This window comes from Mustela erminea, chromosome 12, assembly GCF_009829155.1.
Source record: "Mustela erminea isolate mMusErm1 chromosome 12, mMusErm1.Pri, whole genome shotgun sequence".
NCBI lineage: Eukaryota > Metazoa > Chordata > Mammalia > Carnivora > Mustelidae > Mustela > Mustela erminea.
In genome coordinates this window covers 90,492,861-90,516,848 of record NC_045625.1, presented here as the reverse complement: position 1 = coordinate 90,516,848, position 23,988 = coordinate 90,492,861, and the positions used below count along the sequence as shown (strand labels likewise).

General features: G+C 40.7%; 2 long non-coding RNA genes across 6 annotated transcripts in view; one reads left to right on the top strand and one right to left on the bottom strand.

Annotated features, from left to right (window-relative positions):
- Positions 1-23,988, bottom strand: part of LOC116571048 — a 79,352-nt gene that overhangs the window by 10,223 nt on the left and 45,141 nt on the right. The window contains exon 3 of one of the 5 annotated variants that reach the window (XR_004277671.1): positions 5,881-6,977. The exons of the other annotated variants lie outside the window; for them this stretch is intronic. This is a non-coding gene — a long non-coding RNA (uncharacterized LOC116571048). Of the gene's footprint in view, positions 1-5,880; positions 6,978-23,988 lie in introns of those variants that run through there. 5 annotated transcript variants of the gene reach the window in all.
- On the top strand, positions 13,811-19,113 carry LOC116571047. Its single transcript, XR_004277667.1, has 3 exons — positions 13,811-13,852; positions 16,931-17,041; positions 18,995-19,113. It is a non-coding gene; the product is annotated as an uncharacterized LOC116571047 (long non-coding RNA).

The following is a 23,988-nucleotide window of genomic DNA, read 5'->3' as shown; positions in this document are numbered from 1 at the left end:
GGTCTTTATTATTTCCTTCCTTCTACTCACCTTGGGCTTTATTTTTCTTTTTCTACTTCCTTTAAGATTAGATTTTCTGAGCTTTTTTTTTATTTTGGGAGGAGCCTGTATCACTATTTTTCTTTAGAATGGCTTTCACTGCATCCCAAAGCTTTTGGCCCATTGTGCTTTCATTTTCATTTATCTTCATATATTTTAAAATTTATTCTTTGATTGCTTCATTGAACCATGTTGTTTAGTGTCATATTGTTTAGCCTCCACATGTTTTTGCCTTTTTTCCGTTTTTTTTTTTTCTCATGTGATTGATTTTTTGTTTCATACATCGTGGTCAGAAAAGGTGCATGGTATGATTTCACTCTTCTTAAATTTATTGAGGCTTGTTTTGTGGCCTAAAATGTGATCTGTTCTGGAGAATGTTCCATGTGCACTTGAAATAAATGTGTATTCTACTGTTTTGGGATGGAATGATCTGTATATATCTGTAATATCTATCTGGTCTAGTGTGTCATTGAAAGATGTTTCCTTATTAATTTTCTGTCTGGATGATCTATCCATTGAGGGAAGTGGACTGTTAAAGTCCCTTATCATTATTGTATTACCATCAGTTTCTCTCTTTATGTCCATTAACATCTGCTTTATATATTCAGATGTTCCTGTGTTGGGTGTGTAGATACTTATTATATTCTCTTGTTGCATGGACCTCTTTATTGTTATGTGATGCTGTTCTTTGTCTCTTGGTAAGTTTTCCTTTTAAAGTCTGTTTTATCTGATGTAAGCACTGCTAGCCCAGCTTTTTTCCCACTTCCATTTGCATGGTAAATTCCATCCCTTCACTTTCAGTCTCTATGCTTCTTTAGGTCTGAGGTGAGTTGCTTTTGGGGTGCATGTAGATGGGTTCTTTTTTTTTTTTAATCCATTAAACCACCGTATGTGCTTTGATAGGAGGACTCAGGCATTTACTTTTACTTTTATTATGGTCAGTTAGCCAGCATATATCACATCATTAGTTTTTGGTATAGTGTTCAGCAGTTCATTAGTTGAATATAACAACTGTTTACATATTTTATTTTTTAAAGTTTTATTTAAGTTATAGTTAATATACAGTGTGATGTAGTTTCAGGTGTGCACTATATTGATTCAGCACTTCTATACAACACCCAGTGCTCATCACAATAAGTACAGTTTTTTCCCTATATTTTTAAAATTATGTTCAGTTAGCCAACATATAGAATAAGCATACTTCTTAGCTCCCATCACTTATTTAACCCATCCCCACACCAACCTCCCCTACAGTAATCCTCATTTTGATCTCTATAGTTAAAAGTCTGTTTCTTGGTTTGCTTTCCCTTTTGTCTTGTTCCCCTCTTTGTCCATATGTTTTATGTATTAAATTCCACATATAGATGAAATCATATGGTATTTGCCTTTCTCTGATTTTATTTCACTCCGCATAATACTCTCTAGTTCCTATCATGTCACTGCAACTGGCAAGATATCCTTCTTTTTTACGACTAATATTCCAGTGTGTGTGTGTGTGTGTGTACACAACACACACATTCTTTATCCACTTATCGGTGAACACAGGCTGTTTCCATAATTTGTGTGTGTGTGTGTCTATACATACACAACACATCTTTATCCATTCATCAGTTGATGGACATTTGGACTCTTTCCAGAATTTGGCTATTGTTAATAATGCTGCTGTAAACACTGGGGTGCATGTATCTCTTTGAATTAGTATTTTTGCATTCTTTGGGTAAATACCTAGTAATGTGATTGCTGGATCATAGGGTAGTTCTGTTTTTAACTTTTTGCTCCATACTGTATTCCAGTGTGGCTACACCAGCATACATTCCCACCAATAGTGCAAGAGTGCTCCCCTTTCACAGCATCCTCGCCAACACCTGCTGTTTCTTGTGTTGTCAATTTTACTCATTCTAACTGGTGTGACGTGATCTCTCACATTAATAAGAGACAAGAACCAAATGATCCTCTCAACTGATGGAGAAAAAGCACTTGACAAAATACAACATCCTTTTTTGATTAAAAACTCTCCACCTGTAGGGATAGAAGGAATATACCTCAATATCATAAAAGCCATATACAAAAATCCCACAGTGAATATCATCCTCAACAGGAAAAAACTGAGAGCTCTTCCCCTAAGGTTAGGAACATGGCAGGTATGTCCACTTTCACAACTGTCGTTCAACATAGTACTAGAAGTCCTAGCCTCAGCAATCAAACAAACAAACAACAAAAAAAAAAGACAAACATCTGCAAACAGGAAGTCAAACTTTCACTCTTTGCAGATGACATGATACTTTATATGGAAAACCCAAAGGACTCCACTCCAAAGTTGGTAGAACTGATACAGAAATTAAGCAAAGTTTCAGGATACAAACTCGATGGACAGAAATCAGTTGCATTTCTGTAGACTAACAATGAGGCAGAACAAAGGGAAATCAAGGAATTGATGCCATTTAAAATTGCCTCATTGTAGTTTTGATCTGTATTTCTGGGATGACGAGTGATGCTGAACACCTTTTCATGGATTTGTTGGTCATCCGTAGGTCTTCTATGGAAAAATGCCTATTCGTATCTTCTGCCCATTCCTTGGCTGAATTATTTGTTCTTTGGGTGTTGGGAGTATTTTTTCTTTGGGTATTGAGTTCTTTATATATTTTGGATACTACTGTTATCAGATATATCACTGGCAAATAGCTTCTCCCATTTTCGTAGGTTGCCTTTTAGTTCTGTTGTTCCCCTGAGTAGCAGCTTTTTATCTCCCTTGTAGAAGCTTTTGTCTCCCTTGCCTCAGGAGACATTTCTAGAAAAATGTTGCTACCATCAATGTCAGAGACATTACTGGCTGTGCTCCCTTCTGGGATTTTTATGGCTTCAGGACTTACATTTAGGTCTTTCATCCATTTTGAATTTATTTGTGTGTGTAATGTGAGAAAGTGGCCCAGTTTTCATTCTTTTGCATGTTGCTGTCCAGTTTTCCCAGTATCATTTGTGGAAAAGACTGTCTTTTTTTCCATTGGATATTCTTTCCTGCTTTGTTCAAGGTTAATTGACCATATACTTGTGGGTTCATTTCTGAGTTTTCTGTTCTGTTCCACTGATCTATGTGTCTGTTTTTGTGCCATTGCCGTACTGTTTTACTACAGCTTTGTAATATAACTTGTGACACATCCAGCTTTGCTTTTCTTTTTCAAGGTTGGTTTGGCCATTTGGGGTCTTTTGTGGTTCCATACAGTTTTATAGTTGTTCTAGCTCTGAAAAATCCTGGTGGTATTTTGATAGTGATTGCCTTAAATATTTAGATTGCTTTGGGTAGTATAGACATTTTAAGAATATTTGTTCTCCCATTCCATGAGTATTGAATGCCTTTGCATTTCTTTGTGTCATCTTCAATTCCTTTCATCAGTGTTTTATAGTTTTCAGAGTATAAGACTTTAACCTCTTTAGTTCGGTTTTATTCATAGGTATCTTATGATTTTTTGGTGAGGTGGTAAATGGGACTGATTCCTTAATTTTTTATGCTGTTTCATTATTGGTGTACAGAGATGCAACAGATTTCTGTACGTTGATTTTGTATCCTGTGACCTTACTGAATTTATTATCTGTTCTAACAGTTTTTTAGTGGAAGTCATTCAAATTTCTATATAGAGTATCATTTCATCTACAAATAGTTAAGTTTTACTTCTTTTCGATTTAGATGCCTTTTATTCTTGTTGTTGTCTGATGGATGCAGTTTGGACTTCCAGTACTTATTTTTTCTTTTTTTTTTAAAGATTTATTTGACAGAGCGAGATCACAAGTAGGCAAAGAGGCAGGCAGACAAAGGGGGGGAAGCAGGCTCCCCGCTGAGCAGAGAGCCCGATGCAGGTCTCGATCCCAGGACCCTGAGACCATGACCTGAGCCGAAGGCAGAGGCTTCACCCACTGAGCCACCAAGCGCCCCTTCCGGTGCTGTATTAAACAACAGTGCTGAGAGTGTTCATCCTTTTCTTGTTTCTGGCCATAGAGGAAAGGCTCTCAGTTGTTCCCCATTGAGGATGATAGTAACTGTGGCTTTTTCATAGGTGGCCTTCATTATGTTGAGGTATGTTCCCTCTAAACCTGCTTTGTTAAGTGTTTTTTGTTTTTTTTTAATCAGGAGTGGATGTACTTTGTCAGATGCTTTTTCTGTATCTATTGAGAGGCTCATGTGGTTCTTGATCCTTTCTTTTATTGTGTATCACACTGATTGATTTGCAAATATTAAACTTCCCTTACAATCCAGGAATAAATCCTGTTTGATAATGATGAATGATTTTTTAAAGTGTATTGTTGGATTCACTTTCTTAGTATTTTATTGAGAATTTTCACATCCATGTTCAAGAGGGATATTGGCCTGTAGATTTCTTTTTTAGTGGAGTCTTTATCTGGTTTTGGTATCAGGGTAAAGCTGGCTCCATGGAATGAATTTGGAAGTCTTCCTTCCTTTTTTTTTTTTTTGAGTTTGAGAAGAATAGGTATTAACTGATCTTTAGGTCTGATAGAATTCACATATGAAGCCATGTGGCCCTTGACTTTTGTATTTTGGGAGTTTTTTGATTAGTGATTCCATTTCTTTGCTGGTTATCAGTGTGTTCAAGTTTTCTATTTCTTCCTCTTTCTAGGAATTTATGTGCTGAATGCTCACTCTGCTGTTGTGATTTTGCTGCTTTATCTTTCAGGCAGAGGCTGTCCTTGCCTGCTGTGGGCAGTGTTTGTTCCCATGCCTGAATGTGTCAAGTCTTAACTAGGTGTGCTCTGGTGTGCTTGTGGAAATGAGACCTGACACCACCTCCATCAGAACTGACCCCTGCAGAACTCTTTGGTTGGAAAATGTGTGGTCAGGGGTTTGTGCTGGTGTTTGTGGGAAGGGCCTACCACACCGGGACTGAGGTAAGCGTGACTGAAAAGGGCAGTCCCCCTGGAGAACAGGGCGGGCGGGGCTTGGTGTAAGCAAGTTGGGCAGCCACTTTAAGTGCTGCACTGCTTCCAAGGGCGGCTCTGTGTTTATGCCGAGGGGCGTGTGTGTGTGTGTGTGTGTGTGTGTGAGAGAGAGAAATGGTGCTAGCCAGCTCCTTTGTTCCCAAAGCGGTAGCTCCATGAATGCTCCTTCTCAGAAGACACCTCTAAAAAGAGCAAATAGTCTCATCCCTATGTGCCCCAAGTGTTCTTCAAATAGCTGTTTCTGTGCTGTCTTCCCCCAGAATGTTTGCCCACGTTCTCTCCTAGAGCAGTGCAGTGCCCTCTGGGCTCTATCCCAGCCACCTGCTGACCTTTAAAACACTAGGCTTTAGTGGGGCCGCCTGGGTGGCTCAGTGGGTTGGGGCCTCTGCCTTTGGCTCAGGTCATGTTCTCAGGGTCCTGGGATCGAGCCCCCCATCAGGCTCTCTGCTCGGCGGGGAGCCTGCTTCCCCCTCTCTCTCTGCCTCTCTGCCTACTTGTGATCTGTCAAATAAATAAATAAAATCTTTAAAAAACCCAAAAAACAAAAAACACTAGGTTTTAGAGACATGGTGTTGGCAGAGGCCTGCACCGGTCTCCGGAGGCAAGCTTGACTTAGAAGGGCAGTCACACCAGGGCACAAGGGATGAAACCTGGTGTAATCAAGGTAGGCAGCTGCTGTTGGTGCTGTGCCGCTTTCTGCGGGTGGCTCCGTGTTTATGCTAAGGTGTGGCAGAGGGAAATGGTGTTAGCCAACTCCTTTGTTGTCACAGAGGTGACTCCGTGAGTGCTGCCTCTCAGGAAGGCACTCCCAGGAAAAGCAAATAATCTGTCCCTCGTGTGCCCACAGTGTTTTTCAGATCTCTGTGTCCATGCTGTCTCTCTCCAGGTTGTTTGCCTGCCTTCTCTCCAGGAGCAGTGCAGTGCTCCCCAGCCCCCCATCCTGGGCTCTACCCCAGCCAAACCTGCTGACCTTTAAAACTCCAGGCTCTGGGTCCCACTGGTTGCAAGAACAGACAAAGCTCAGCCTTCTCATATTCCAAGCCACTGGCTTTGGGGAAGATGTTCTTATTCATTCTACCACGTGCTCCTCCTCTCCAGTCACAGCTGCCTCGCTCCCACCCTGCCTGTGAACCCTTTCCCCCCTGAACAGTGTTTCCAAACTTCCCACCTTCGTTGATGTGGACTTTTCTCTAACTTTAGTTGGCATTTTGTTCTTTCAGTCTTCCAGTCATTTTCTGGGATATTTAGTCTGATAGGCTGGTTATCTAGCGGGGCTTGTGGGCTAGGAGAGACTAAGGTCCCCCTAATCTGCCGCCATCTCAGGACTCCGGTAGCATTTCTTACAAGGCTGGTTCAGTGGTGATAAACTCCATTATGTTTTGTTTGGGAACCTGTTTATCTCCCCTGCAAATCTGAATGGTAATCCAGTGTCTGATTGTCCCCTAGGTAGAATGTGTGTGACTTCTGCTAGCTGAAGCTGTGGCTGGCATTGGCTGGGGGCCTCCATAGTTGAAACCCTGTCCTGCTATCAGCTTTAGCTGAAAAGGATGCCATTCAGTGAGGTCCCTGGGCCCTCCATGCAGCAGGTGCCCTCGTGAGATAGCTAGGTCCAGAGGGGCTGCCTGCTCAGGGGTCTTGAAGCTCTGCACACAGAGGGCACTTTGGCAGGATAGCTGAAGCTGAAATGGGTGTTAGGTGAGGTGTCCCAGGGCTCTTCACCCTACCAAGGCCTGGTAGGGTGAAAAATGGTATCGGTCAGATCTCAGGGCTTTAGAGTTCCATGCAGCAGGTGCCCTGGCAAATGAGCTAAAGCTTAAGTGGGTGGAGACGGAGGGGTCCGAAGGTTCTAAGCAGTGAGGGCACCCTGGAAAGACCCGTGAAACGGAAGCAAGTGCACATCAGACAGTCTCAGGGTTCTCCATGCTGTGGGTGCCCTAGTAGAGCTGGAGCTGAGGTGGTGTGCAAGGCAGGAGGTCCACGCAGAGGGTACCCTGCAAGACAGGTAAAGCTGAATTGAGTGTAAGCCGGGGGATCCTGTGGCTCTGTCTGTGCGGCAGGCACCCTGACAGGCAGCAAAAGCTGAAGCAAATGCAGGGCGTCCCAGCAGGCCATGCTCTCAGGGCACCCAAGCAGGGTAGCTGGAGCTGAAAAGGGTGCACGCTTGGGTGTCCCAAGGCACTATGCACGGGGTGCCCCGGTGGGGTGGCCAGAGCTGAGATAGGGTGAGGGCCAGGAGGTCTCTGAGCTCTCTCTGCAGAGGCTACACTTGTAGGGTCGCTGCAACGGAAGTGGATCCAAACAGGGGAGACCTGGGGCTCATGCACAGAGGACACTTTGGCAGGATAAAGCTGAAGTGGCTGAATGGATGTTTCAGGACTGTCTGCACAGAGCGTGCGAGAGGGCCAGCTGAAGCGGGGGGGGGTGGGGGGCCACAGGCCAGGAGGTCCGGGGGTGCGCCGCACGGCGGGGTACTGTAGCAGGACAGCTGAAGTGGGTGTGGGCTTTCTGTACGAAATACCCCTGGCAGGCAGGACAGCCTGCCTGAAATGCTGAAATGCTTGCAAGCCAGATTATCTTGGCGCTCTCACCATGAGGATGACCTGGTAAGACAGCTGAAGCCCAACTGGGTGCAAGCCCGAGGCTTCCTAGTGGGCACCATTTTGTGGCCACTGGTGGGGCAGTTGTGGTTGGTGTGGGCCTGGAGTGTTGTATTGCTGGAGGCAGCAGGCTGCTGAGGGCACCCATACTGTGCTCTGGTCTGTTGTTCTAGGGTGGAAGGGAGTGCTGACCATGCCTCTCGGCCCCCCCGCCCTGGGGAGTGTTGCAGCGGCTCCGGAGCGCTGCAACACTCTATGCTTGCTGCTCTTTCTCCCTTGTGCCATAGCATAGCTCGGTCTGGTCTGGACTTGTGGACGTGGGGCTCACGGAGGTGGCAAGCCGGCTGTGGCATCCAGACCTGCTGTGGGTTGGCTTTTAAGGTTGAGGGGGGCGTGTAAACCACGTCTCTCTCCCATACCTCCAACCCAGAGAGAACTTCTGCAGCCCCTCTGCCATTTGGCAAAGTTCAAGCGTCGTCCCTTTTCTATGCCAGTTGCTCTTTTAAACCACAGCTTTCTCTTTTTGTGTCCGAGGACAGACGGATTTGTCTCCAGTCTCTCAGTACTGTTTCTCCCCCCACAGTCCTCAGCATCAGGGTAGGTGCTCCCTTCACTCCTAGATCTCCAGCTCTTAGAGTTCTCTTTGGCTGCTTTGTCTTCAGTTGTGTAGAAGCTGCTGTGAGCCCTTAGTTCTTCAGGAGGAACCGTTCTATGAACATGTGTATTTTAGTGTATTCTGTGAAGGTGGTGAGTTCAGGATCTTCCTCTATTGTCAACTTGGAGCAAACTCCTTTGTGTGGTTTTAGTATTAAAATAATGCTGGCCTCATTAGAACCAGTTGGGAAGTGTTTTACCCGCTTTAAGAATTTGTGAATAATTGGTGCTATTCTTTAGATGTCTGGCAGAACTCACAAGCCAAAGCCATTTGGTTGTTGGCTTTTCTTTATAGGAACTATTCTTCATTGTACAAAATACATACATAATGTAATTTTTTAATTGTACATAATACATACTTTTTAATTGTACATACTACATAATTTGTTACTGTATATAATACATACATAACGTAATTTTTTAAAATTTAAATTAACAATATATTATTAGTCTCAGAGGTAGAGGTCAGTGATTCGTCTTATATAATACCTGGTGCTGCTTACATCACGTGCCCTCCTTAATGTCCATCACGTAGTTACCCCAATCCCTTCCCTCCAACAACACCCAGTTTTTTCCTATGATTAAGAGTCTCTTATGGTGGGGCGCCAGGGTGGCTCAGTGGGTTAAGCCTCTGCCTTCGGCTCAGGTCATGATCTCAGGGTCCTGGCATCGAGCCCCGCATCAGGCTCTCTGCTCAGCAGGGAGCCTGTTTTCCCCCCTCTCTCTCTGCCTGTCTCTCTGCCTACTTGTGATCTCTGTCAAATAAATAAATAAAGTCTTAAAAAGAAAAAGTCTCCTATGGTTTGTCTCCCTAATTTTGTCTTTTCTTTTTCCCTCTCTTCCCCTATGGTTATGTTTTCTTAAATTGCACATATGAGATCATGTAATTGTCTTTCTGACTTATTTCGCTTGGCATAATACCCTCTAGTTCCAACCACATCGTTCCAGATGTCAAGATTTCATTTTTTTTTAAAAAAAGATTTTATTTATTTATTTATTTGACAGAGAAAGCACAAGTAGAGCAACAAGCAGAGGGAGAGGGAGAAGCAGGCTCTCCACTAAGCTGGGAGTCCGATGCGGGGCTAGATCCTGGGACCCTGGGACCATGACCTGAGCCAAAGGCAGCCGCTTAACCGACTGAGCCACCCAGGCGCCCAGAATTTCACTTTTTGATGGCTGAGTGGTATTCCATTATGTACACATACATACAGTTCATCCATCAATGGACATCAGGGCCCTTTCCATTGTTTGGCTATTGTGGACATCACTGCTATGAACATTGGGATGTAGGTGCCCCTTTGGATCACTATATATCTCTGGGGTAAATACCTCATAGTGCAATTGCTGGGCTGTAGGTTAGCTATTTTCAACTTTTTGAGGGAACTCCAAAGTATTTTATAGACTGGCTGTGCCAGCTTACATTCTCACCAAAAGTGTAGGAAGGTTTCCCTTTCTGCACATCTTTCCCAACATTTGTTTCCTGACTTGTTAATTTTATCTAATCTGACTGGTGTGAGACGGTATCTCATTTTGCTTTTGATTTGTATTTCCCTAATGCCAGGTGATTCTGAGCATTTTTTCATGTGTCTGTTCGCCATCTGTATGTCTTCTTTGAGAAATGTCTGTTCATGTGTACTGCCCATTTCTTGATTGGATTATTTATCCTTTCGTTATTGGGTTTGGTAAATTCTTCATAGATTTTGGATATTAGTGCTCTGTGTCATACGACATTTGCAAATAGCTTCTCTCATTCTGTCAATTCTCTTTTGCTTCTGTCAGCTGTTTCCTTTGCTGTGGAAAGTTTTTTACCTTGATGAAGTCCCAATAGTTCATTTTTGCTTTTATTCCCTTGCCTCTGGAGACCTAACAAGTAATTGCTGTAGCCAAGGTCACAGAAGTTGCTGCCCATCTCCTCCTGTAGGATTTTAATGGATTCCTGTCACAATTTAGGTCTTTCATCCATTTTGAGTCTTTTTGTGTAAGGTGGAAGGAAATGGTCCAGTTTCATTCTTCTGCATATGGCTGTCCAATTTACCCAACACCATTTGTTGAAGAGATTTTTTTCCATTGAAGATTCTTTCCTGCTTTGTCAAAGATTAACTGACTATAGAGCTGAGGGTCCATTTCTGGGTTCTCTGTTCTGCTCATTGATCTGGTTTCTGTTTTTGTGCCAGTACCATACTGACATGATGATGACAGCATTGTGTTTTTTTTGTTTTACAATTTTTTTTATTATGTTAGCCACAGTACATCATTAGTTTTTGATGCAGTGTTCTGTGATTCATTGTTTGCAAATAATACCCAGTGCTCGATGCAACACGTGCCCTCCTTAATACCTATCACTGGACTAACCCATCGCCTCACTGCTTTCCCCTCTAAACCCCTCAGTTTGTTTCCCAGAATCCATAGACTCTCATGGTTCATCTCCCCCTCTGATCCCCCCCCCTTCATTTTTCCCTTCCTTCTCCCAGTGTCCTTCATGCTAGTTCCTATGTTCCACAAATAAGTGAAACCATATGATAATTGTCTTTCTATGCTTGATTTATTTCACTCAACATAATCTCCTCCAGTTCCATCCATATTGGGCGCATGTTGGGTATTCACATTTTCTGATGGCTGAGTAAAAATTCCATTATATTATGGACCACATCTTCTTTACCCATTCATCTGTTGAAGGACATCTCAGCTCCTTCCACTGTCTGGCTATTGTGGACATTCCTGCTATGAACATTGGGGTGCATGTGGCCCTTCTTTTCACTACATCTGTATCTTTGGGGTAAATATCCAGTAGTGCAACTGCTGGGTCATAGGGTAGCTCTATTTTTAGTTTTTTGAGGAAACTCCACACTGTTTTCTAAAGTGGATGTACCACCTTGCATTCCCACCAACAGGGTAGTAGAGTTCTCCTTTCTCCACAGTCTTTGCAACATCTGTTGTTTCTTGCCTTGTCAATTTTTGCCATTCTAACTGGTGTAAGGTGGTATCTCAGCGTAGTTTGGATTTGAATTTCCCTGATGGCTAATGATGTTGAGTATTTTTTAATTTGTCTGTTAGCCATTTGTATGTCTTCTTTGGAGAAGTGACTGTTCATGTCTTCTGCCCATTTTTTGACTTGATTATCAGTTTTTTGGGTGTTGAGTTTGAGAAGTTCTTTGTAGATCTTGGATGTCAGCCCTTTTTCTATAATGTCATTTGTGAATATCTTCTCCCATTCTGCAGGTTGCCTCTTGAAGAGACTTTTTGTTGACTGTTTCCTTTGCTGTGCAGAAGGCTTCTATCTTGATGAAGTCCCAGAAGTTCTTTTTCGCTTTTGTTTCCCTTGCCTTTGGAGCTGTCTCTTGAAAGAAGTTGCTGTGGCCGATGTCAAGGAGGTTACTGCCTATATTCTCCTCTAGGATTTTGATGGATTCCCATCTCATTGAGGTCTTTCATCCATTTAGAGTTTATCTTTGTGTATGGTGTAAGAGACTGGTTGAGTTTCATTCTTCTGTATATAGTTGTCCAATTTTCCCAGTACCATTTATTGAAGAGACTGTCTTTTTTCCATTGGGTAATTTTTCCCGCTCTGTCGAATGTTAGTTGACCATAGAGTTGAGGGTCCATATCCAGGCTTGCTCTTCTGTTCCATTAGTCTGTATGTCTGTTTTTGTGCCAGTGCCATTCTGTCTTGGTGATCAAAGCTTTGTAATATAGCTTTAAATCAGTGTGATACCCCAGCTTTGTCACATTGTTAGTGTATAGAAATGCAGCTGATTTCTGTGCATTGATTCTGTATCCTGTCACATTGCTGAATTCCTGTATGGGTCCTAGCAATTTTGGGTGGAGTCTTTTGGGTTTTTCCCATAAATTATCACGTCATTTGCAAGAGTGACAGTTTGACTTCTTTGCCGATTTGAATGCCTTTCATTTCTTTCTGTTGTCTGATTGCTGAGGCTAGAATTTTAGTACTACATTAAACAATAGCAGGTGAGAGTAGGCATCCCTGTCATGTTCCTGACCTTAGGAGAAAAGCTCTCAGTTTTTCCCCTTGAGAATGATATTCGATGTGGGTTTTTCATAGATGGCTTTTATGATATTGAGGTATGTTACCTGTATCCCAAAACTCTTTAGACTTAATTAAGGAAAGATACTGTATTTTGTCAAGTGGTTTTTCTGCATCAGTTGAGAGGATCGTATGGTTTTGTCTTTTATTAATGTGATCTAACACATTTATTGATTTGCAAATACTGAACCACTCTTGCATCCCAGGAATAGTGTAATCCCAGAGTTTATTTTTGCTTTTATTTCCCCTGCTTCAGGAGACATATCTAGAAAGAGATTCCTACGGCTGATGTCAAGGAAATTACTGCCTGTATTCTCTTCTAGGATTTTTATGGGTTCATGTTTCACATTTAGGTCTTTGATACACTTTGAATTTACTTTTGTATGTAGTGTAAGAAAGTGGCCTGGTTTCAGTTTTTTGCATGTAGGTACCTAGTTTTCCCAACACCATTTATTGAAGAGACTTTTTTCCCATTGGATATTCTTTTTGCTTGGTTGAAGATTAATTTGCCATATAATTGTTGGTGTATATCTGGGTTTTCTATTCTGTTCTATTTACCTATGTGCCTATTTTAGTACCGTTACTATTTTGATCAGTACATACTATTTGATCAGTACAGCTTTGTAATATCACTTTAAGCCTGGAATTGATACTTCTAGCTTTTATTTTTTCTTTAAAAAATTTTAAAATTCATTTTAACTAACATACAGTGTCTTAGTAGTGTCAGAGGTAGAATTTAGTGATTCATCAGTTATATACAACACCCAGTGCTCATAAAGTGCCCTCTTTAATGCTTATCACCCAGTTATTCCATCCCCCACCCACCTCTCCTCCAGCAACTCTATTTCCTGTTGTTAAGAGTCTTATGGTTTGTCTCCCTCTGTTTTCTTTCCTTCTTCTTTTTCCTTTCCTTACCCTACATTCATCTGTTTTGTTTCTTAAGCTCCATATATGAGTCAAATCATATTTGTCTTCCTGACTTACTTGGCTTAGTGTAATAACCTCTAGTTCCATCCACATTGTTACAGATGGCATGATTTCATTCTTTTCCACAGCTGAATAATATTCCATTGTATATGTATACCAACCAAATCTTTATCCATTCATCTGTCAATGTATATCTGGGCTCTTTTCCACAGTTTGGCTATTGTGGACATCACTGCTATAAACAGTGGAGTGCATGTGTCCCTTTAAATCACTATGTCTGTGTGCTTTGACTAAATACCCAGTAGTGAAATTGCTGGGTCACAGGGTTTCTCTATTTTTAACTTTTGAGGAACCTCCATACTGTTCTCCAATGTGGTATACCTGTTTGCATTCCCACCAATAGTCTAAGAGGGTTCCCCTTTCTCCACAAACATCTGTTATTTCCTGATTTGTTGATTTTAGCCATATTGATTGGTGTGAGGTGGTTTCTCATTGTGGTTTTGATTTGTAGCTCCCTGATGGAAAGGGATATGGAGCATTTCCTCATTTGTTTGTTGGTCATTTGTAGGTCTTCCTTGGAGAAGTACCTGTTCATGCCTTCTGCCCATTTCTTGACTGGATTTTTGTTGTTTAGGTGTTGAGTTTGGTAAGTTCTTTGTATGGATACTAGCCCTTTATCTGAAGACATTTTCAAATATCCTCTCCTATTCTGTATGTTGCCTTTTAGTTGTGTTGACTATTTCCTTTGCTTGCAAAAGCTTTTTTTCTTGTTGAAGTCCCAGTAGTTCATTTTTGCTTTTGTTTCCCTTGCCTTTGAATAAAAGTGGCAAGAGTGGACATCTTTGTCCTGTTCCTGACTATAGGGTTAAAGCTTTCAGTTTTTCCTGATTAAGTATGATACTGGGGGTTCTACATTGTGGCCTTTATTATTGAGGTATGTTCCCTCTAAACCTATTGTGTTGAGGGTTTTTAATCATAAATGGATGTTGGCATTATCAACACATTTCTGTATCTATTAAAGATAAATTTCTTCATCTATTGAAATGACCATATGTTTCTTTTCTTTTATTAATGTGGTAGGTCATGTTGATTGATTTGTGAAATTGAACCACCCTTGCAACCCAGAAATAAATCCCACTTGATCATGGTGAATGATTTTTTAAATGTATTGTTGCATTTTATATCCTAGTTTTTTTATTGAGATTTTTTGCATCTGTGTTCACCAGGAATATTGGCCTGTAGTTCTCTTCTTAGTGAATTCTTTTTCTGGTTTTGGTAGTACTTAAATCTTGTTTAGGATTTGTATGCTGAGAATTACAAAATGCTGCTAAAGGAAAAAAGAAGATACAAATAAATGGAAAGAAATCCTGTGTTCATGCACTGGAAGATTTAATGTTAAGATGTCAAAACATAGGACATAGTCCAGGATGACAGAGGAGTAGGAGACCTTAGTTTTGCACTAATTGCAAACAGGAACATAGCTAGATAGCTATCAGATCATTCTGAACACTTGTGAACGCAACTGGATATCTAAGAAAAGAACAGCTGAAACTCTATTAAGAGAAAAGTGACCACTTTCTGGAAGGTAGGCGATATGGGGAAGTGAATCTGAGGCGACATATGGGAAGATAAACTGGGGGCGGGGAGGGAGCCTCTGTCAGCCGACTACCAGATTATAGCAGTGGAGCACAAAATCAGAACTTTCAGTAGTCTGTCCACTGAGGGATGTCCCTGCCTGAAAGGTGCTCAGGTGGTGAAATGGGGTAGAATCCTAGGTGGGACAATGTGGTCTCAGGATCCTCAGGGTCACAGAAGGAACAGGGGTGCCTGAGTGAGGCAGAGCTCCCAGGCATCACAGCAGCGAAAGCTGGAGGCAATCAGCTTAACCAAGAGTGGGCTTTCAGCTCAGGGTTGCCATAAACCATGAACCAGACCATGATCAGGCCACTGGTCTTTGAGCAGGGGCCCAGCAAGCAAAAGAACCATTGCAAGACCTCCCGCCACCTTTACTCCCCCAGGGAGAAAAGGCGCAGGTGTATGCTACAGGAGTTCACAGGGTTTGGAGACTTAAAATGGGGTCACATGACATTGAAACAGTCACAGACTGGGAGAACATGGAGTGCAGACAGAGACTAGGGAGACAGGAGTGATTCGTTGCTTTTCTCTGAGGGTACGGTGTGGAGTGGGGTTCCACGCTTTCAGCTCTGGGGCTGAAAAAAATCTTTTTAAAAAAGATTTTTATCTGTTTGAGAGAGTGAGAGAGAGCACAATCAGGATGAGGGGCAGAGGGAAAAGCAGACTCCCTGCTTAGCATGGAGCCTGATGTGGATCATGACTGGAGCCAAAGGTAGATGCTTAACTGATTGAGCCACCCAGGTACCCAGGAGGTTGCCATTTTCATTGTCATCCTATAAGCATGAGCCTTCAGGGAACAAAAGCCACAGAGAACAATCTGGAGCAATTTACGTAGCCTGGCCCTCTGTCAAGGGCGGTGCAGTTCAGCCCAGGGCAAAGATACCTGAGAATCAGTGTAACAGGTCTCTTCTGCAGAAGAGCAAGAGAAACACCCAGCCAAGACCAAGTTTTCCAATCACAAAGAACTGCATAACTCTAGCACTAGGAGAAAATAGTATATAGAATTTATGGTTTCCCCCCCATGATTCTTGAGTCATTCAATTTTTTTTTTTTTTCAACGCATTTATCAACTTTTTAAAAAAATCTTTTTTAGTTTTCATCTTCACAATTACATTCTATCCTTTCACTGTATTTAATTTTATTTTTGTATATATATGTTTTTCTTTCTTTACAATTTTGGGAGCAGCTTCTTCCAACAGATGAAAATGCACTCAGGATAGGGCTCTGTTCTCACTTGTTTATATTCCTTTTTCTTTTTTTGTCTTTTAATTTTCATTTTACAGTTACATTCTATCCTTTTATTGTATTTATTTTTGACAATATATAGTTTGTTTTCTTTACAATTTTGGGCTCTAGTTTTCTAACAAATGGACCAAAATGCACACAGGATCCATTACCTTGATCTGAAAACCAAAGACCTCACCAAAAAGGAGAATTGTAGATCAGTATCTCTGACGAACATGGAAGCAAATATTCTCAACTAGACACTAGCCCTGGCTAGTATCCTACTGAGGATCCAACAGTACAGTAAAAGGATTCTTCACCACGACCAGGTGGGATTCACTCCTGAGCCGTGAGAGTGGTTGAACAATCGCAGATCAATCCGTGTGATACACTGCATAAATAAAGAACCATCTGATCCTCTCAACAGATGCAGAAAAAGCATTGACAAAGTACAGCATCTTCTCTTGATTAAAACTTTCCACAGTGTAGGGATAGAGGGAATATACCTCAATATCAAAAGCCATCTATGAAAAGCCCACAGCAAATATGCTCAATAGGGAAGAATTAAGAGATTATTACTATTATTTTATTCATACAGTACATCATTAGTTTTTGATGTAGTCTTCCATGATTCATTGTGTATAACCCCCAGTGCTGTGATGCAACCACTTTGGAAGTCAGGTTGGCGGTTTCTACCTAAAGTTAAACATAGACTTGCCATAGGACTCTGAATTAATCACACTCCTAGGTAATTTACCTCAGTGAATTAAAACGTAGGGTACACAAAAACCTATTTGCTGAAAACCAATGTTCACCACATCTTTGTTCATCATGAAAAACTGGATGCAACCACGTTGTCTTTCAGTAGGTGAATGGATAAACTGTGGAATACCCAGTGGGATACTGTTTGGCGATAAAGGGACTGAGCTACTGATTCACGCATCAACATGAAGAAATCTGAAATACATTTTGCTGGGTGAGTGAACACAGATCAAAACAGCTACATGCTGTGTGAGTGTATTCACATGACATTCTGGGAAAAGCAAAACTGTAGGGGCAAAAAAACCGGATGGGTTGTTGACAGGGTCTGGGGGAAGGGGAAATGGTTAATTGCAGAGGGAAAGCCTGGGGGAATTTTAGGTGATGGGATTATCCTGCATGATCCTGGAGTGGTAGACACCGAATGCCAAGCAACTGCCAAATGCATAGAATTTGGCAGTCCAAAGATTGAGCTTTAGCATATGCACATTTAAAAGAATCCTCCAGAGGGGCCCCTGGGTGGCTCAGTCAGTTAAGTGTCTGCCTTCAGCTCAGGTCATGATTCTAGGATCCTGGGATGGAGCCCACTTTGGGCTCCCTGATCCTCTTTCTCCCTCTGCGTGCTGTTCCTCCTGTTTGTGCACTCTCTTTCTCTGTCAAATAAATAAAATCTTTTAAAAAATAAAAAAAAGGAACTGAGAGCTTTTCCCCTAAGGTCAGGAACATGACAGGGATGTCCATTCTCACAACTGTTCTACATAGTATAAAAGTCCTAGCTTCAGAAGACAAACAAAAAAAAATAAAAGGTATCTGAATTGGTGAAGAAGAAGTCAAACTTACTTTGCAGAGGACATGATTTTCTATGTGGAAAATCCAAAAGACTTTACTCCCAAGTTGCTATAACTCCTACAATTCAGCAACGTGGCAGGATATCAAATCAATGCACAGAAATCAGTTGCATTTCTATACACTAGCAATGGGACTGAAGAGAGAAAACTTATGGAGTGGATCCTATTTACAGTTGTGCCAAAATCGTGAGTTATCTAGGACTAAACCTAACCAAAGAGGCAAAGGGTTTGTACTCAGAAAACTATAGAACCCTCTTGAAAGTAACTGGAATACACAAAGAAATGGAAGAATGTTCAAAGAAATATTGAAAAAGAAAACCAAAGCTGATGGCATCACAATTCCAGACTTCAAGCTGTATTACAAAACTGTAATCATTGGATCGTTCTCCTGCTTTGTCAAAGATTATTTGACCAGAGTTGAGGATCTATATCTGGGCTCTCGATTCTGTTCCTTTGATCTATGTGTCTGTTTTTTGTGCCAATACCATGCTGTCTTGGTGATCACTGCTTTGTAATATAACTTGAAATCAGGCAACATGATGCCCCCAGCTTTGTTTTTCTTTTTCAATATTTTCTTGGCAATTTGGGGTCTTTTCTAATTCCATATAAATTTTAGGATAGTTTGTTCCAGCACTTTGAAAAATGCCGGTGGAATTTTGATCAGGAGGACATTGAAAGTATAGCTTGCTCTGGGCTGCTCAGATGTTTTCACAATGTTTATTTTTCCATCTTTTTGTGTCTTCTTCACTTTCCTTCATAAGTGTCTGTAGTTCCTAGGGAATAATAGGTCCTTCTCCTCTTTGGTTAGGTTTATTCCAAGGTATCTTAAGGTTTTTGGTAGTATCGTAAATGGAATCAATTGCTTAATTTCTCTTTCTGTAGTTAATTGTTAGAAAAGCAGCAATTTCTCTACATTGATTTTTGTATCCTGCCACATTAGTGAACTGCTGTATGAATTCTAGTAATTTTGGGGTGGAGTCTTTTGGGTTTTCCACATAATGTATCGTGTCATCTGCGAAGAAAGAGTTTGACTTATTTGTCAATTTGAATACCTTTTATTTCTTTTGTTGTCTGACTGCTGTTGCAAAGACTTCTAGTACTATGTTGAACAAGAGTGGTGAGAATGGGCACCCTTGTCATGTTCCTGATCTTAAGGGAAAGGTTCTCAGCTTTTCCCCATTAAGAATGATTTTCACTGTGGGCTTCTCGTAAATGGTTTTATAGATTTCCAGGAAGGCATCCATTTCTCCCAGGTTGCTTAATTTATTGGCATATAGTTATTGATAATTATTTCTAATAATTATTTGTTTCCTTGATGTTAGTCTCTTCAATAAATGGTGTTCAGAGAATTGGACTACTATACGGAAGAATGAAACTCAACTATTCTCTTATACCATTCACAAAGATTAACTCTAAATGGATGAAAGACCTCAATGAGTCAGGAATCCATCAAAATCCTACAGGAGAACATAGGCAGTAGCCTCTTCCACATCGGCCACAGCAGCTTCTTTCAAGAGACAGCTCCAAAGGCAAGGGAAACAAAATGAATTTCTGGGACTTCACCAAGATAAAAACCTTCTGTACAGCAAAGGAAATAGTCACAAAAAAAGAGGCAACCCACAAAATGGGGAAGATATTTGCAAATGACACTACAGACAAGGGGCTGATATCCAAGATCTATAAAGAACTCCTCAAACTCAACACCCAAAAAACTGACAATCAAGTAAAAAAAAAACCAAAAAAACGGGCAAAAGACATGAGCAGACACTTCTCCAATGAAGACATACCGATGGCTGACAGACACATGAAAAAATGTTCATCATCATTAGCCATCAGGGAAATACAAATCGAAACCACAATGAGTGGTTACCACCTTACATTAGTTAGAATGGCAAAAATTAACAAGGCAAGAAACAACAAATATTGAGAGGCTGTCGAAAAAGGGGAACCCTCCTATCCTGTTGGTGGAAATGCAAGATGGTACAGCCACTTTGGAAAGCAGTGTGGCAGTTCCCCAAAAAACTAAAAAGAGAGCTACCCTATGACCCAGCAGTTGCACTACTGGGTATTTACCCCAAAGATACAGATGTAGAGAAAAGAAGGGCCACATGCACCCCAGTGTTAATATCAGGAATGTCCACAAGAGCCAAACCGTGGAAGGAGCCAAGATGTGCCGCTTCCAGTCGGTGACAAGAGAAGAATTAGGCACAGTCAGCTGCAAGAGATTGGGAGCAGGGGACAACAGTCGAAAAGGACTGCTGCCCCGACCAACTCCACCATCTCACTTTTACTGGATAGAAACAATGGCCAACAGAAGGACCGATGAAGGTCAAACGTTAGTCACGTTAGTCACGTCTTGCAGGCAAGCAAGGAGGAGGATCAAGTTTATAGTTAACCAAGCACATTCAAAGGACTCATCTAACTAACAACGAGCGCTTCTGGGAAGAGAAAGGAGCTAAAACAAAAAAGGGAAGCAGGTGGTTTTCGTTCCACCCTGAGCTGACCGGGCGTTCCCGGATGCTCAGCTTCCCTGAAGCAGGCGGCCTTCCGACGTGGGTGGACCGAGCGTTCCCGGCTGCCTGGCTTCTGTGAGGGGCGGCATTCCGCCCTGAGCGAGCCGGGCATCCCCAGCTGCCCAGCTTCACGGTCGTACATCGCCCTTCTCCCCAAAGACCTGTTGCCAGTATATATATTTCTTAAGGCCATATCTAAATGTGTTTGGTAACTAGTAAAATCCTCCAGGGGTTACAGTTTAAGTAATAAATTGTTCCGAGGGGCAGCAGCAGAGATGTCCTTCAACAGACAAATGGATAAAGAAGTTGAGGTCCATATATACAATGGAATATTACTCAGCTGTCAGAAAGGATGCTACCATTTGCATCAACATGGATGGAACTGGAGGAGATCATGCTAAGTGAAATAAGTCAAGTAGAGACAAACAATTACATGGTTTCATTCAAATGTGGAAATAAGGAATAGTGTAGAGGACAATAGGGGAAGGGAGGGAAAACTGAATGGGAAGAAATCAAGGAGACAAACCATGAGAGATTCTTGACTCTGAGAAGGAAAGGAGGGTTGTGCAAAGAAAGGTGGGTGGGGTGGATGGGGTAAGTGGGTGATGGGCATTAATAGGGAATGTGATGTCTTGAGTACAGGATGTTCTACACAGCTGATGAATCACTGAACACTACATGTGAAACTAAGATATGTTGGTTAATTTCATTTAAATTAAATAAACATTTTATACAGTGCAGGAGATAACAAATCTAAATAGCAACCTACTGAATAGAAGATGTTTGCAAATGACTTACCCAATAGAGTTTATATGCAAACTATATAAAGAACTGATACAACTCAATACCCAAAAAACAATTCAATTGAAAAATGGCAGAAACATGGACAGACGTTTCTCCAAAGGGCATCCAGATGGTGAACAGACCTGAAAAGATGCTCAACATGTGTCATCACCAGAAAAATGCAAATCAAAACTACAATGAGATACCACCTCACACCTCTGAGAATGGGAAAAATCAACAACCCAAGAAACAAGTGTTAGTGAGGATGTGGAGAAAAACTCTTACACTGGGAGTGGGATGCAAACTGGTGCAGCCACTGAGGATAACAGTATAGAGGCTCCTCAGAAACTTAAAAGAGATCTACCCTACATTCCAGAAATAATGCCAGTGGCTATATACCAAATAACACAAAAACACTAACTCAAAGGGATATGTGTACCACCACTCCCCCGATGTTTATATCAGCATTATTTACAATAGCTGAATCATGGATGCAGCTCAAGTGTCCATTGATAGATGAGGAAGATATTGTGTACACACACACACACGTGTGCATGAATATTATTCAGCCATGAAAAAAGAATAAATTTTGCCATTTGTAAGGATATGGATAGACCTAGACAGTATAATTGTAAGTGAAATAAGTCGGAGAAAGACAAACCATATGATTTCTCTATGTGGAATTTAAGAAACAAAACAAAAATTAAAAGAAAAATAGAAAAAAAAAACACCAAGAGGCTCTTAACTATGGAGAACAATTTATAGTTACCAGAGGGGAGGTTGGTAGAAGGATGGCAGAAACAGGTGATGGCAATTAAGGAGTGCACTGGTCATGATGAAGTTCGGGTGATACATGGAATTGATGAATCACTATACTGTAAATCTGAAAGTAATATATGCTAATTACACTGGAATTTAAAATTAAATGAAAAAAGAAACTAAAGACATAAATCGAAAGACAGTCCATGCTCGTAGATAAGAACAACTATGTTAAAGTGTTCATACTACCCAAAGCGATCTACAGATTAAATGCTATCTCTATGAAAATTCCAATGGCTTTTTCACAGAAATAAAACAGTCCTAAAATTTGCACGGAATGCAAATACCCAGAGCAATTTTGAGAAAGAACAACAAACCATCATTCTTCTTGATTTCAAATGATCTAACAAAGCTTCAGTAATTAAAACAGTATAGTACTGGCTTGTAAAAATAGACACACGGATCAATGGAACAGAACAAAAATCCCAAAAGTAAAATTCATGCACATATTATCAATTTATGATAAATGATATGCAAGAATATGCAATAAGCAAAGGGCACTCTTTTCAATAAACCGTTTTGGGAAAACCAGACAAAACTTATACCATACAGAAAATGAACTCAAAATGGATTAAAGATATGAATGTAAGACCTGAAATCATAGAACTTCCAGAGGAAAACATAGGGTGTATTTAAGTTCCTTGACATTCATCTTGATGAATTTTTTTTTATATGACCCAAAAGCAAAGACAAAGCAAAAATAAGTGGAACTACGTAAAAGTAAAAGCTTATGGATGCAAAGGGAACCATCAACAAAATGAAAAGGCAACCTACAGAAGAGAAAATGTGTGCAATTCATATATCTAATAAGAGATTAATATACAAGGTATATAAAGAACTCATAATTAAAACTTCTGTGCATAAAAGAACATTATCAATAGAGTAAAAAGTGAATACAAAATAGTGTGGTCACTGTGGAAAACAGTACACTGGTTCCTCAAAAAACAGAACATAGCTACTATAGGATCCACTAATTTCACTTCTGAGTATATACCCAAAAGATATGTGAACGGCAGCATTATTCACAATAGGTAAAAGATGAAAGCAGCTCAGCTGTCCATCAACAGATGAATGGAGAAACAAAATGTGATACACACACACACACACACACACACACAATGTTATATTAAGAAAACAAATTCTGATACATGCTTCAGAGTGTTTGAATCTTGAGGACATTACACTAATGGAAGTAAGCCAGTCACAAAAAGAAAAATATGGTATAATTCCACCTATATGTGGTATCTGGAGTAGTCAAATTATAGAAACAAAGTAGAATTGTGGTTGCCAAGAGAATAGAGGAATGGGGAGTTCTTGTTTAATGGGTACAGAGTTTCAGTTTTGAGCAGATGAAAAAGCTCTGAGGATGGATGATGATGGCTGTTGCACAACAGTGGGAACGTACTTAATGTCACTGAACTGTACACTTAAAAATGGTTAAAATATTGAATTTTATGTATATATTACTCCAATGTTTAAAAATTTAACCAACAAAAAAATGAACTCCTACAACAGCAAAAACAAAATCTGTTTAAAAAATGGGTAGAGGACCTGGATAGATATGTGCCTAAAGAAGACATATAGATAGCCAATAGATACATAAAAAGAAACCCTACATCATTAATCATCAGGGAAATGCAAATGAAAAACTATGATATCACCTTACAACTGTTAGAATGGCTATTACCAGGAAGACAAAAGTTTGGTGAGGAGGTGGACAAAAGTGAACACTTGCATCCTCCTGGAGGGAATGGAAATTGGTATAGCCACTATGGAAAACAGTATGGAGGTTCCTCAAAAAATTAGAAATATAACTGCCATATAATCCAGCAATCCCATTTCTGGTTCTTTATCTGAAGGAAATGAACTCACTACCTCAAACAGATATCTACACCACCATGTTCACTAAAGCATTATTTATAATAGTCAAAATAGAGAAGCAACCTAAGAGCCCATTGTTGGATAAATGGATAAAGAAGTGTGAGAAATAATATACATACACACATATAATGGAGTATTATGCACCCACAAGAAATAAGAAAATTCAGCTATTTGTGACATCATGGAACAGACTCAGCTATAGAGAACGGATGGCAGAGGGGAGCTGGGTGGTGGGGACAGGTGAAAAAGTGAGAGATTAAAAGTACACATACCTTGACAAGCACTATGTAATACATGGAATTTTCTTTTTAATTTATATT